We start from the raw sequence: 11,981 nt of genomic DNA, 5'->3' as shown, positions 1-11,981 counted from the left end.
ATCGTGTTTTATTCTTTTCGAAACTTTGATTCGTTTTTTATCATATCCGGCTGATTTTCTCTATAAATAGTCTCCTAAAACCTTCCATTTTCAATCATCAATTCTTAATTCTTCTCATCAAAAAATCACCAACTCTCACCAAGAATCTCTTGATTACTCTCTCTCTTTATTTTCTAAACTAGCCTTTTGCAAAAAAAATTCCGCATTCACAAGATCTAGAAACACCTAGCCAAGTTCGAAGTTGCCTTCGCCCTAGACATGAAAGGTTTGGTATTTCTGAGGGTTTGGTCCCAAATCTCTATTTCAGTTTTTTAATTTAATTGTTTTGATTTATATTTTACTTGAAGTTACTAACGTGTGTATTTTGTTATTAGAATGAGATAGGAGGCATCCAAGTAAGTGCTTTAATTGATTTTATTAATATTATGATATAGACATCATGTCTTGGTTGTTATTTTGATTCCTATTATCATGTTAGGATGCTTTTCTTAATTTGATGTTTTGAATGACAACAATGAGTTCCTAGTATCATGTTTAAGGTAATAACTATAATTTCTGATATCAAATATGACAATTGTGATTCTTGTGATGCTTCCTTTTTCTTTCTAATATTCATGTTAGTATCATAATAAGGCTAAATATTTGATCTTTATTGTTTAGTTAAATGCTAGGGTTTGTTATTAATCTTTTTAGTATCATGCCTAGGATAAAACCCCCCTATAGCACCGGTTTTGAACCGGTGTTTATGTGAGGGATGCCAAAAGGTGAAAGTTTTTGCCACCAGTTTAGAACCGGTGCCAATAACACATTTATTAGCACCGGTTCAGTTCAGAAGCGGTGCCAATAATACAGTTTATAGCACTGGTTCGGTTAAGACCCGATGCCAATAATGCCCCAAATATATATTGCATTTTTTTGACTTAAATTGATATATAAACATTTACATATATATAAACTTATAATTTTTATTAATATAAAGCTGTAACATTACAATTTTTATTCAAAAACAAAAAAAAAAGAATGTAGTTTTATATTGTAACAGATCGACTGTAATAATATTACAACAGTAGCTTAGAGCAGATTGGCAACAGTGACGTAGAGTATAGCAGCAGCATCTGCAGGAGCATAGAAGCAGTAGCGTATACCAGAAGAACAGCAAGAGCATAGAAGCGGGCAGCAGCTGCCTTGCGAGGCAGCAGCTGCCTTGCGAGGCAGCAGCTGCAGCAGCATCCTTGCTAGGCAGCAGCTGCCTTGCGAGGCAGCAGCTGCAGCAGCATCCTTGCTAGGCAGCAGCTGCTGCAGCTGCCTCGCGAGGCATTAGTTTCAGGGCACGCAGGGCAGCAGTAGCATCTTCAAATTTGTCAAAATCGCAGCTTGAACCCCTTAATTAGCAAGGAAATCATCCTTATCAGGCCTAAGAGAGAAGAGAGCTTTATAAAAAACTAAATGTTAAAATTTAAATCTAATAAAAAGCTTAGTTTGGTACACTGCCTGAAAGTCTACTTATAATCATTGATAATCATTTTTACGGAAAAGGAGAAATCAAGGAAAAAATGTACTCTTTATTAGACTTAAAAAGATAATATAGCATTAGAATTCAACAATTCAATTCAGTCATTCAAATTTTGATTCTTTCTTCAATCCTTACCAGCAAACCAACTAGCATATTCACCGTCAATTGAGGAACATAAACAGGTTCAAACCCTTCTCCAATCACAGGAATCACTTGAAACCTCTCCAATACATCCACCCTCAAAATTGTGCATGGGGTACATAATGATATACGTAATCTCAAACTACCAACTAAGTCAAGTGTAAGGCTTTTAGACATACACGTGCATACCCTTATCTCACTGTCCAACCTTTTGAATTCCCACAACCAATAGGACCTCTTTATTCTGATTAGTATTCCATTAAAAAAAAAAACAAATTTTTGCAAGAATCATCTTTCTTTAACCTATGAATGTTATAACAAAATTTTGAGGCACAACTCAATAAAAAAAAAAAAATAGATGACAAAAATGAAAATTTTATAAGCAAATATGACAGTAAAAAAACACCAAATTAACAGTAGCGTAGAGCAGATTAGTAGCAGCAAGAGTATTACAGCAGTGACGTAGAGCATAGCAGCATCATCAGGAGATCAGAACAGCAGCATGGCATAGAAGCATTCAGCAGCAGCCTTGCGAGGCAGCGGCTAAACAAATCAAGGAATATAATGCATAAACAGAAGTCTACTTTTCCTCATATGCTTCTTTATTCTTTTAATTTTTTTAATTTCATTTTACAAAAGTAGAATATTCAATCATTTTATTGAATCTAAATACTATGCCAACATTCTAAACTGAATTTTACCCACAATTCAACCAATAACAAGCATCCAAACCCACTACCATAAACTTAACATTATTTAAAAACAATCAAAGTCATATTAAAAATTAAAAAAATTACTGAGTCATGACTACTAGTGAGTTGTATTGTTGTAGTCCTATGAAGGTAAAAAAAAAAAAAGAAAAAAGAAAAAAAGATAAGAAAAGAAAATTTGTTAAGAGTCATGACTTGGTTTTGATGAATGTTCTCTTTTGAACTCCATTTCCATATTTTAATCATTTAAATCCAAAAACTCGGGGCTCAAAATTTAAGGTTCTCCCATCTAGGCAAGTCACAATAGGGATCAAATACACATTTACACAAGCTTAAAACTAACAATTCCACATTTTATGACAAGGACGTAAAGCTGTTCATATATAGCTATAGTCGTCTTTTTATTAAGAACAGGAAATAATCTACAATTGTCCAATTTGTATATCACAACATTAAAATCACAAAACTTGACTCAATTTACTTATCATTCAAATCAATAAGGACACAAGAAAGTTTGTTGTTACAGTGCTCATCTCTATAAATATTACAGTGCTCATCTTAAACTGAACGCCTACATAAGTTTGTTATCAGTAGCTACATAAACCTAATAACACGCACTCTAAAAAATACAAGACCTAAACAAAAGGAAACAAAGAGTAATTTTAAAAATTCATTCTAATACACATAACCTCAATTAACACACTAAGAACAAAGAGAAATCAATTATCATACCAATCAATCCACCAAAACAACCAAAAATATCATCTTTTCGAGATCTTTTTCAAATCCAAGTAGCAAAATCATCATCATTACAAACAAAGCAATCATCAAACATAACAATCCTAAACAAAATCACAAAACAAAATAGATACTAGTATAATCGCACAAAACAAAATCACATTTGATACTAGTATACTCACAAAACCATTCCAAACAATCCCAAGCTGAATGAGAACAAAAAAAATCCAAAACACCCAAATTAAGCTCATAATTTTCCTCAATGAAGTTAAGCTGAAGGAGAACAAAAAAAAAAAAAAAAAAAAAAATCTAAAACACCCAAATTAAGCTAGAGGAGAACAAAAATAAATCCAAAACACCCAAACAATCACATCACAAACCTGCACAATTTCCTTTTTTTTTTTGTTTTGTTTTGTGAACTTCTCCTTTATGAAGTGAAATAGAATCCTTTGCCTCAAGGTCGAACTCTATGGAAATTGAAAGGAATGGTGTCCTTCGAACAAGTGTACTATTCCGTTAGTGGGTTCAGAATTATTAGAAAGCTAATATATTCAGTGAGGTCAAGTTATCGGAATGCCTGGGTGGAGGCCGCTTCCGATCAGTAATATTAATGAATAATTAATATTACAGCTTAATCTTGACTGAACCCTTCGGGTCACACCCAAGCATTCAACAAACCGAAACGACGAATTAATTCGGAGGGAATTAATGAGTCGACCGAGTAATATTTATTTAGACGTCGGAAATTCGAGCTTAGAGCATCGAAACCGAGCGTCGGAAGTCGAGTCAAAAAATAGTGAAAGACAAGACGAGAAATAGTAATAAATCAATAAAAGACCAAAATACCCCTAGCATCGGAATGCCCAAGAAAACCGAGTGCTAAGGGCGTATAGCCTAGCATGGTGGCTAGCATGCGCACCAAGCCAAGCCTAGGCTGGCTGGTGCGTGCTAGCGCACCCATGCTAGCATCGCAAGGCTAGGCGCTGCCTAGTGCGTGCTAGCATGCTAGGCGCAGCCTTGTGCGCGCAATGGCTAGCAAGCCATGCCGCAACAAGCTGCAGCAGCTAGCACGCTAGGCGCGCCAGCTAGCAGCAGCATGGCTAGGCCATTGCTTGCTGCCTAGCAGCGCTGGCCAAGGCACAAGGCCAGTAGCAGCCCGCACAAGCATGCTGGGCTTGCTGGCCAACAGCGCCTGGCAGCCCACATGCGAGTGCTGGGCGTGGCTGCCACGGACAGCAGCACATGGCAGCCCACCTTGGCTGCCTTGGTGCCCAAGGATGGGTGCCATGTGGCTTGTGGTCCTTGAGTGTGTGTGGAGTGAGGTGGCCGGTTATGGGAGAGGAAGTGGGGAGCAAGTTTGGTCCCCCCCTTCTCCAAGTGGTCCTCACCTAACCACTCACATGAGCTTGCCACTTGTTGATTTATTACTAGCTTGATTATTAATTTTATTTTAACTTTAAAATAAAATGGAAAAATCATACTATCCCACATTGATGGGAGAGTAAATGATACTCCCATCATTTCCTATAAAAACCCAAGTATGGGCATTATGAATGATGCTTGAGTAAGAGTTGGAAAAGGCATCACAATTAGTGAAAACCTTTGAACTCAATATAATTACTCGGGTTTTATTGGTCGGGTCTTGCTAACCCCAAGACATTGGACCTAGTCGGTTTTGTTGGTGCGGGTGGACTTCGTTGGAGGTCTCCGTGTGAGCGGGACTTGAAGCTTTCAAGTAAGAGCTCATTTTGGAGCGAAGCACGCGTCAAAGGTAATTAGCTTATCTTAATCTTGTGATTAATTTAATTATGTTTATGGTTTTATTTATTGCGAGTGCGGTCTTGTTTTTGGGTTTGTTTCCGCGGTGAGTCGGACTCACCAAACCCCAACAGAAAAAGCATCATTTATTCCCACCCACTTAACTGCCCCATTGTTCGCTTCAATATAGATAACATTCCGACAACCACTTGCATCAACAAATAAAGATAAGAGATCTCAGAGTGTGTATTAATCAAAGACAAGAAGTAGTGTAGTTTTAATTAAACTAGCAGAGCAATACTAGCTTAAATTAAGATAAAAAATAAAAACACCAAAATTAAGCTCATAATCCAAAATCAACCATACCTCAAAAACCCGGCCCATCACAGTTCCACATTATAAGATTAAAGTACGATAATTCAATGAAAACCCACAAAATTCCAATCCAATCAGATCAATCCCAATCCCCGAAACCCAACAAACAAAACTAATTCCAAAACAAATTAAAACCCCCATCAGATTAATAACCAAACAAAAACCAAATAACAAAATAAACCATCATACTTCCAATAAAAAGAAAAGAAATTGCAGCAACACGAGTATACCCAACTTGGATGGAAAATCTTTAATTTTGCATACCCAACTCAAACATAGAGTATAATCAGTCAACAAAATTTCCAGATGACAAGGGAATAAACGCGTCGTCAATTGTCTATCCCTAGATCAAATACACTTTATACAACCTAAAAAAACCTAATACGAGTATAAGGCAAGCATAGGGGTCGAACCACAGAGAACGGTAAACACCACCAAATGTTATCGACAATTAAGCTAGTCCGAAATAGGAGATAAATAAACTAAAGTCTAAAGATGCTAAAACAAGAAATAAAACATTAAGGCACCAAGGGAAATGGGTAGGTGAAGTTGACGCTTGACCATACAATAACAAAGTAGCATATCAATGGTAAACTAAACATCCATGAATATCGAAGTAAAGGGTCCAATCTAGCCGCCTTCCGGGGTCAATTGGCTTCTCCTAACATAGCCTCTATGTTTCCACATTAGAACCATATAATAGGAGGTACTATTAAATAACAATCGATAGTAATGAATCTCAACTAAGTCAACTTCCGTTACTTGTTAGTAAAGACTCATCTTTGATCAACTAACAATGTGCACTTGCAAGAAAGACCAAAGAATATCAAGCATGCAAAGACTTTAATCACCATTAACATAACCCCAACATTAAAAGCATGAACAATTAGCAACTACACCATCCCCACACCCTTGGCTAGATGACTACTCACAAATCATGTTGAAAACAACATCAATCATCAAATCAATAAGAATCAACATGATTAATAAGCAAGGAAGAAAAATAAAAGCAAATAAACAAAATCAAGAACAAAGGTAAAGAAAGAGAGTAAGAAATTGCTCATTAATTGAAGATGAAGGTCTACAAAGGATTGAACAAGCTCCTTCTTCAAAATCCAAGTTCATTAATGGAAATCCACACTTTCTCTCTCTACTAATGAAGACTAACCCTAACCTAACCTAAAACTAAAACTAATTAGAGAGAGGAATAGATAGTTATTGAATTGTTTTTCTAATTACCCCAAAAATTGGGTATTTATACTAAGCTAATAAAACTAGGAAAAGAAAATTAAAATAAAAAGGAAAATAAAATAAGAAAACTAATATAAAAATAAAGGAAAGAAAATAAGAAAAAGTTAAAAGAAAAGAAAGAAATAAAAATAAAAAGAAAAGAAAAATAATAAAAACCAAATCAATTCCCACCCAAAACAATCAGCACCCCGATTTCCCCCTCTTCCCAATTCATGGCTGCTCTATCTCCATTGAAACGCACCACCATCACCACCGTTCATCAACTATCATCATCAAATCGAGGCCATTCATCTTCATTAAAACCCATGTGTGAAGCTCGTGGAGCGGTTCGGTCGAACCATGGGTTGGTGCGGCCGAACTACGGGGTTGGTTCGGTCGAACCATGGGTATGTTCGACCACTCCTCTTCTATTAACGAAACCCACAAAGTCTCTGACTCGAACTTCGACCGAACCACCAACGGTTTGCCCGAACCCGATTGAAATCGAATTTGCTCTGATTTGGGGCTGTTGCTGTGCGAATTGGTGATGAAATGGCGCAATTGCTGCTGTAATTGATGCTGGTGGTGGCTGCTCTATTGCGTGGTGGTGGTAAGGTGGGATGCGGAGAGGGAGTACTTTCGCTGGTGGCTTTGATTCGCTGTTGTTTTGTGCTGATTTTGGTGATGTTGGCTGTGATGCGAGGGACGATAGCAGGTCGCAGGCTGCTGCTATATGTGGAGGAGATGGTAGCTGGCGATTTTGGCGGCTGACGGTGGCTGGTTTGGAGGTAATGGCTGCTGTGGGTTGCGTGAGGTTGAGCAGGGGTTGTGCTGCTGCCGTTGCTATTATTGTTGTTGTTGTTGTTATGGCTGGTGGTGGTTGTGAGTTGCGAGGTGAGGGCGGTGCGTAGGCAAATTGGAGAATTGGGCGTGGCTGATTGGTGTGGTGAAGGGTAAAGTGAAATGTGGGGTGTAGGATATGGGGCAGCAGCAAGGCAAGAAGCAAAGGAGTTAAGGAAAGATGTGTTGGATTTTACTTGTTAGATTGAACCTTAACTTTGGACCTGCAAATATAACTTTGACTTGAGACACATTCCTCGTCTCGGACACAAACCTACACAAACAAAACCGAAGGAAGGAATTGGGAAAAAGAATAAGAATAAAATAAAATGAAAATAAATAAAGAACGAAATAAAACAAAACCAAGACAAATAAAATAAGATAAATAAAATAAAATAGAAAATAAGAGACATAAAACTAAACTAAAAATAATTAAAACTACGCAAGCAAATAAAATAAAATAAAATAATAGGAAAATAGACTAATACTAATAAAATAAAGAAAATAAACTAAAACACGCCAAAATTACCAACATAAACTAGAAACTTTATTAAAGAGAAAACAAGAGAATAAAAGGAAAAATAAGGGAAAACAAACACGGAAATAACCTAAACACTACCCCTAGGAGTGACATAAATGTCACTTATCACCAGAAAATTGCTATAAAAATCACAATAAAATCGAAAATAAAACAACAATTTAATACAGAATTAGCAAGAAAATAATCTTATTAAACCAATAACAAAGAATCGCAAAACAATTGAAAAAAAAGAGAAACCAAACCAAATATAATGTGACAGGATTAATTGATTATATCAATCGACTCCAATAAAGGCTCACATTTTGAATAATTTGGCAAAAAAATTGGGTTTTCTACCTTGCATGTTAAATCAATCAACTCCCATAGTTGATTATATAAATTAATAGACTAATTTTACCCAAAATTGTTAAGAAATTGAATTTGTAGAAGCGAATTACCTGGAATAAACGATGCTACAGTACTACCAACCGTGTTGAACTTCTGAAGCCGCCGGGATAGAGAACATTGTTTCGGACTTGATCGGGACGGCCACCGGAAAACAGATGTACGAGGGTGAGGTGGAGTAGAAATCAGAAACCTAGATCTAGTTGAGGAGAGAGGAAAGAGAGAGAGAAGAGGGAGATCTTAGTTGAGGAGACAGGAGAAAGAAGAGAGAGAGAACTCGAGATTGAGGAAAGAGAAAGAAACAAGAGGGGCGTTTTTTTTTTTACATTAATGAATTGCCACCGGTTCAAACCGGTGCCATTTCACCAATTTGGCACCGGTTTGGTTTGAACCGGTGACATTTCTTTTATCATAATTCCGCCTAATTTTTTTGCCACCTGTTCTTAAAAACCAGTGCTACTAACTCGGTGCCTATTTATGTTTTTCTACTAGTGATTATGATTATTATTATTATCATGATTATTATTATGTTGCTTGATTATATTTATTGTTATTGCTTGATCACGCCTTTTATTGCATGTTTAAAGGGAATTGGTACTTGTAATCACGCTTAAAAAGATAATTAATAATCTTGTTTAGGGTTAATTTGATTATAATGCAACTGATCACCAATTATAGATTTATTTGTGCATTAATATTCAATCAACATAGATAAACAGGTTTAAGGTTAACCTATTGATTGCATGTTAGTCAGAAAGCGCACATGAATACAAGCAGAATAAAGTATAGGCCTATTATTAGGGCAACTTCAATCTCTTTTAGGTTGGATTTGTACCTTCATCCCCAAACTACCAGTCATGGTTCTAGACCTATTGGAGTCGACGATCTCCTGGATCGTTAAGGGGTGTAACCTTCACTCTGTGAACGATTTACAAGTTCCTAAAACTTGTCGGCGATTCTTTTGCTCTAGCTTCCTTCCCTTTGGACGCCACCTTACTTTAGTGTATGATCACAGTGGGGTTCAAGTTTGGGGTAATGCTTGAAATATTCCCTATACCATGCCAAGGGACTCATTACTCCCATTAGACTTATTTAAGATCCTGCACCTGAAAAGAGGTTGCCTAGTTGGAACCCTAACGCACACTACAAGTACCTTAAGGGTAGAGGTCACACTACTGAGAGCTGTTGGAAGCTAAAAGAAACCATCCAATATTTGATCGACAATAAAAATCTTCCCATACCTCCAGCTGGCAAGAAGAGCGAGTGATTATAAAGCACAAGACACGAGGCGAGCTTCAACGATCAGATATCGTGACCTCTTTTTTCTTCTTTTTTCAAACCCTTCCCCAATAAGTCTAGCATAGACACCTTTTGCTTTCCTTAGATTTTATTTTTTATGAATTTTCTATTTCTTTTTAATGAAATAAGCTTTTTTTTCTTGCATATTATAATTGCAATGCATTCTAAAAAAAATTCCATGTCGAATTAAGCACAAGGTATACTAATGATTTGAGGCACCTCTTGTAGCCATATCATATCCTCTTCACCTTTCAAATATACAATCATTTCTTGACAAACCACTTTAAGCCTCGTCTAACGATAGACCTTTATTTTTTCAACCCACATCTATCTAATAACCTTGGGAAAGGATGGTGTACAACTTATGCAAATTCTAAATACAAAAGCTTGAGTTATTTTACCTAGATCTCAAATATTAGAATAACAAAAAAATTAAAGGTGTGCAAAAGGGTAAGTTTTAATGCCTTTAACATGAACGTGTCATAGATATGAACAAATCTCAGATTGCGTCTCTTATCTAGTGCTCGGTACTGTGCCTGAGGAACATGAATGCCAAGTGAGTGATAGACTACATGATCGGGATTTCCTACTGTAGGGAATATTTCAAGCATTACCCCAAACTTGAACCCCACTGTGATCATACACTTAAGCATGGTGGCGTCAAAAGGGAAGAAAGCTAGAGCAAAAGAGTCGCCAACAAGTTTTAGGAACTTGTAAACCGTTAACAGGGTGAAGGTTACACCCCTTAACGATCCAGGAGATCGTTAACTCCAATAGGTCTGGAACCAAAACTGGAAGTTCGGGGATGAAGGTACAAATCCAACTTAAAAGAGATTGAACCTGCCCTAATAATAGGCCTCTACTTTATTCTTCTCGTATTCATGTGCGCTTTCTGACTAACATGCAATCAATAGGTTTACCCTAAACCTGTTTACTTATGTTGGTTGAATATTAATGCACAAATAAATCTATTATTTGCGATCACTTGAATTATAACCAAATTAACCCTAAACAAGATTATTAATTATATTATGAAGCGTGATTACAAGTACATATTCCCTTTAAACATGCAATAAAAGACGTGATCAAGCAATAACAATAAAAAGCATCAAGCAACATAATAACAATAATAATCATAATAATAATAATCATCATAATTAAAATAATCATGATCATGTTAACAATAAAGCATAATAATAATTGCAAGATCCTTGGCATGATACTACTAACAAGATTAATAACAAACCCTAGCATGTCACTAAGCATCGAAGATCAAATATATTGCCCTAACATGATACTAACATGAATATTAGGAAAGAAAATCAAAGGCATCACAGAAATTATAATTGACATTATATTCTTTACCCTAAACATGATACTAGGAACTTATTGTTGTCACCCTAAACATCAAATTAATAAATTCATCCTAACATGGTACTAGGAATCAAAATAGGAACCTTAACATGATTTCTATATCAAAATAACAATAAAACAATTAAATCATTTACTTGGATGCCTCATATCTCTTTCTAATAACAAAATACACGCATTGGTAAGTTTAGACTAGATTTGGGACCAAACCCTCAGAAATATCAAACCTTTCACATCTAGGGAGAAGGCAACTTCGAATTTAGCTAGGTGTGTCTAGATCTTGTGAATGCAGAATTTTGTATTTGAAAAGCTTGTTTAGAAAGAGAGAGAGAGAGTATTAAGAATTTCTTGATGAGAGTTGGTGAGAGTTGATGATTAAAAACGGAGGTCTAAGGATGCTATTTAAAACGAAAATCAGCTGAATATGATAAAAATGAATCAGAGTTTCAAAAAGAATAAAACACAAAGCTGTCGCCAAGCACGCCCCTGTCGGCAAACGACAGAGCTATCGCCAGGCGACAGACGTGTTTCCGCGACGCCAGGTGACACGCCTGTAGTGCGGCGATGTAGTCAGTTTTTCCACGCGTTTTCAATTTTGATAAAATTTAAGCGTAGAAGAGGGTAAAACAATAATTTCCTTAAAAACACTTTTGTTATTCCAAATAAAACTCTTAAAACTCAATTATCAATGCTAATTAAATTAGGATTCAAAAGAACCTTCTAGAAGATTCTAGAAGACTATAACCAGTCCTAATTGCATTAGGTTTGATAAATCAAAATATGCCCTCCCCTAGATCATTGGACAACATATAAAAATCAAATTGGGCCCAATTTAGTAATTTGGACATAACTTTCTCATTATTCATCGGAATTGGGCTTATATCGTTGGAAAGGTCTTTTCAAGCCCCATCCAACTACACCATTATTGGACCCTTATCATGGACAAAACTAAACTGGAATGCATGTTATTCATAAAAAGAGTAAGAAAAGAAATATTTTTAAAAACATAAAGAAGATATTTTAATAAAAACAACCACATCACTAGACTTTTCATACTTTCACTTCGTTCGATAATCAAATG

At 36.1% G+C, this 11,981-nt stretch overlaps 1 long non-coding RNA gene across 1 annotated transcript; it reads right to left on the bottom strand.

The window, feature by feature from the left end:
* Positions 1-947: 947 nt before the first annotated feature.
* LOC145626988 (uncharacterized) lies at positions 948-3,578 on the bottom strand. The gene is made up of 3 exons (XR_014111239.1): positions 3,483-3,578; positions 1,270-1,404; positions 948-1,203 (listed from the first exon to the last, which is right to left on the bottom strand). It is a non-coding gene; the product is annotated as an uncharacterized LOC145626988 (long non-coding RNA).
* Between the last annotated feature and the right edge of the window lie 8,403 nt (positions 3,579-11,981).

This window comes from Chenopodium album, chromosome 4 (genome assembly GCF_948465745.1).
Source record: "Chenopodium album chromosome 4, dcCheAlbu1.1, whole genome shotgun sequence".
Classification (NCBI taxonomy): domain Eukaryota; kingdom Viridiplantae; phylum Streptophyta; class Magnoliopsida; order Caryophyllales; family Amaranthaceae; genus Chenopodium; species Chenopodium album.
The sequence above is the reverse complement of the archived record's forward strand: the minus strand, read 5'-3'. Positions and strand labels throughout refer to the sequence as shown.